Source organism: Argentina anserina, unplaced genomic scaffold (genome assembly GCF_933775445.1).
Source record: "Argentina anserina unplaced genomic scaffold, drPotAnse1.1, whole genome shotgun sequence".
Lineage (NCBI taxonomy): Eukaryota > Viridiplantae > Streptophyta > Magnoliopsida > Rosales > Rosaceae > Argentina > Argentina anserina.
The window spans coordinates 311861-315596 of NW_026089420.1; the positions used below are offsets into that span (position 1 = coordinate 311861).

Below are 3736 nucleotides of genomic sequence, written 5' to 3' on the forward strand. Positions count from 1 at the left end.
TTGAAAGAAACACACTCCCACACTTGCAAAAGTCTCAAATTCAATAGAAACTCGCATCAGAAGCCTTACAGAAAGATACTCAAACGAGAAATGAAAAGATACACAATTGGAATAGTAAAGATACGCAAACGATGTAAAGATACTCAGTTTGAAAGAAACACACTCCCACACTTGCAAAACTCTCAAATACAATAGAAACTCGCATCAGAAGCCTTACAGAAAGATACTCAAACGAGAAATGAAAAGATACACAATTGGAATAGTAAAGATACGCAAACGATGTAAAGATACACAATTGGAATAGTAAACATACGCAAACGATGTAAAGATACTCAGTTTGAAAGAAACACACTCCCACACTTGCAAAACTCTCAAATTCAATAGAAACTCGCATCAGAAAGCCTTACAGAAAGATACTCAAACGAGAAATGAAAAGATACTCAATTGAAATTGTAAAGATACGCAAATGATGTAAAGATACACAATTGGAATAGTAAAGATACGCAAACGATGTAAAGATACTCAGTTTGAAAGAAACACACTCCCACTAATTTGATTGTATCCACTATATCCATCAAGGAAACAATAGAAAGAATGACCAGCTAACCTCTCAAGCATTTGATCAATGAATGGCAATGGCATATGGTCCTTCCTTGTTGTAGCATTGAGCTTCCTATAGTCGATACACACTCTATAACCGGTCACTGTCCTTTGAGGCACCAACTCGTTCTCTTTGTTCTTTACCACCGTGATTCCTGACTTCTTTGGCACAACTTGAATGGGAGAGATCCACCTACTATCCGAGATGGGGTAGATCACGCCACAATCGTGCAACTTAGTGATTTCATCCTTTACAACTTGCATCATTGGTGGGTGAAGGCGTCTTTGACATTCCTTGGTTGGTTTGGCACCATCTTCAAGCAAAATTCGGTGCACACACATGGTAGGGCTGATTCCTTTGATGTCGGCTAGGGTCCATCCTATTGCCGTCTTGTGTTTCTTTAACACTTCAATCAATCTCTCCTCTTGTTCCTCGTTGAGTGCAGATGAAATGATCACGGGCAATGTATCCTCATCTCCCAAAAATGCATACTTCAAGTGGTCCGGAAGAACCTTAAGATCAAGCTTTGGGGCTTGCACCACAGAAGGAAGATTCTTGTTAGTAGTTAAGAGAATTGGACTAGGAGAGACATAACTTACCTCACGTGGTGAAACCTCAAGAGAGGCCACATTCTCTAGTACAAATGATGGCACGGCATCATTGGCTTCCAACTCAGAAACGTTGGAGCCGTCACTTGCAAATCCGGCCCCTTGGGCAATGGTGAGTGCCAACTCGTCATGTGCCAAGGTATCTAGATAGTTATCTGCAAGGGAATCAAGAATGTCAACTGAAAAAGAATCACTTAATTCCGAAAGGGGATACCTCATAGCTTCAAAGATGTTGAAGCTAATCACTTCACCGTCGAACTCAAAGGTGAGTGATCCACTAAACACATCAATCTTCGTTCTTGCAGTCCTCATAAAGGGACGCCCCAACAGAATAGGGACCTCCTTGTCATCTCCTTCAGTTGGCTCCATGTCAAGGACATAGAAGTCCGCAGGGAATATCAAGCTCGAAACCTGCACAAGAACATCTTCAACATAGCCCAAAGGGACTTTGTTGGAACAATCTGCCAATCGAATCACAACATTATCTCGTTTCAAATCACCTAGACCTAGATCCTCATAAATATAGTAAGGCATTACATTTATCGATGCACCTAAGTCTAACATTATCTTTTCAAATGTCATGTTTCCGATTGTACAAGGGATAGAAAAACTCCCTGGATCCTTAAGCTTTGGTGGTAGCTTCCGTTGGAGCACGGCAGAAACCGTCTTACTCATTGTAACAACCTCCTTCTCTCGAGTCATCCTCTTATTGGTGCACAACTCCTTTAGAAACTTAGCGTACTTCGGGATTTGTTGAATGCATTCAATGAGAGGCATGTTCACTTCTACCCTTTTAAAGATGTCGAGCATGGCTTGATCAGAGTCATCCTTCTTCTTCTTTGCGAATCTATTGGGGAAGGGGACACGAGGAAGAGCATTAGTTGAAACTAAACCTCTAGAGTTAGGATCCTTACCTTTGTCATGCGCGTCATGATCACTTGTGGGAAGAGGAACGACATCATTAGCTTTAGAGGAGGCAGGGTCTTTCTCTATGTCATTAGCATTGAAACTCTCGGCCTCTTTTCCTTTAGAAGGCACGGCCTTCTTGTTTTGCTGCAATTGAGCATCCAAGATCCTCCCACTTCTTGTCATCATGGCCTTCACGTTAGGATTTGGCTCAGTTTGGCTCGGCAACTTACCTCCTTCATGAATCTTGCCCATGAAGTCGATCACTTGTCCCATTTGCTTCTTAAGCTCGGTTATGTCTTTAGAATGAGCTTGTTGACCTGTAACTAAAGCTTGAGTAGCAGAGTTTAAATTTTGTTGCCCTTGAGCAAGAGACTTCAAAAGTTCATCATAGTTAGGTGCAGGTGCATTATTTGAACCATGAACGTTAGAGTTAAAGGGAACAGAACCTTGAGGTACCTGAGGCCTCACAAACAAACCTGAAGGACGAGGTCCTTGACCTTGAGCATTGGACGGTTGAGCATTGTTGTTCCAACGAAAATTTGGATGATCTCTAAGTCCAGGGTTGTATGTGTTCGAGTATGGATCGTACCTAGGCCTTTGTTGCCCCATGAAGTTCAACTCCTCTTCAGTTATTGCACCATTTGGACAATTCTCGGTGGTGTGGTCCTTGAATGAACAAATGCCACACGCTTGAGTGTTGATGGTCGAACCATTGAATGCCTTAACTAGAACATCAAGCTTTCTTTCTAAAGTAGCCATTTGATTCCTTGTATCAACGTCATACACTCCACGGCTCTTGCTTCCTCTCTTTTCCTTAGAACTAAATTGGCGATTGTTGTCTGCCAAGTCATCAATCAAGGTGTAAGCTTCTTGACTGGTCTTGTTCATGAATGTGCAGCCACATGCCGAATCCACCATACTCTTGTTAATGGTGTCGAGTCCTTCATAGAAGAATTGCACCAAGTCATCCAACGAAATACCATGGTGAGGGCACTTTCTTTGTAGTTCTTGAAATTCCTCCCATGCCTCGTAGAGTGAATCACCATCCTTTTGAGTGAAGTTCTGAATCTCCCTCCTTAGTCTTTTCGTGAGTTGAGCAGGGAAGAATTGTTTCAAGAACTTCCTAGTCATTTCATCCCATGTGGTGATGATTCCCGGAGGCAGAGAGTACAACCAACGTTTAGCATCGTCCTTAAGGGTAAATGGAAACAAAAGCAACCTCAAGCCTTCTTGAGACAGATGATGAATCGATTGGAGCTTGCAAATGTCCAAGAACTCCCTAAGGTGAACATTAGGGTCTTCCATTGAGGAACCAGAATACTTAGGCAGCTGCCCAAGCAATTGAACCGGAATGGAGAAGTTGGCTTCATTAGGTGGAGTGAAAGCAATGCATGAAGGTGATTCAGGGGTGGTGGGGATGAAAGCATTCTTGAGTGCCATTGGAGCACCAACAGGAACTATATCACGGTCCGCAATTGTGTCTGTCTCTGAATTGAAGATGAAAGGAAAGAAAGGATCCTCCTCTTCTTCTGATCTAGGTGAAGAGTTCAAGATTGAATTGCTTGGAGATGATTCGAAATCTAAGGGTCCACTCCTGAAAGAGTTGTTTAAATCTCGA

At 42.5% G+C, this 3736-nt stretch overlaps 1 non-coding gene across 1 annotated transcript; it reads left to right on the forward strand.

Annotated features, from left to right (window-relative positions):
• The first annotated feature begins 3094 nt into the window (after nt 1-3094).
• On the forward strand, nt 3095-3201 carry LOC126804559 (small nucleolar RNA R71). Its single transcript, XR_007673456.1, has one exon. It is a non-coding gene; the product is annotated as a small nucleolar RNA R71 (small nucleolar RNA).
• Nucleotides 3202-3736: the final 535 nt, after the last annotated feature.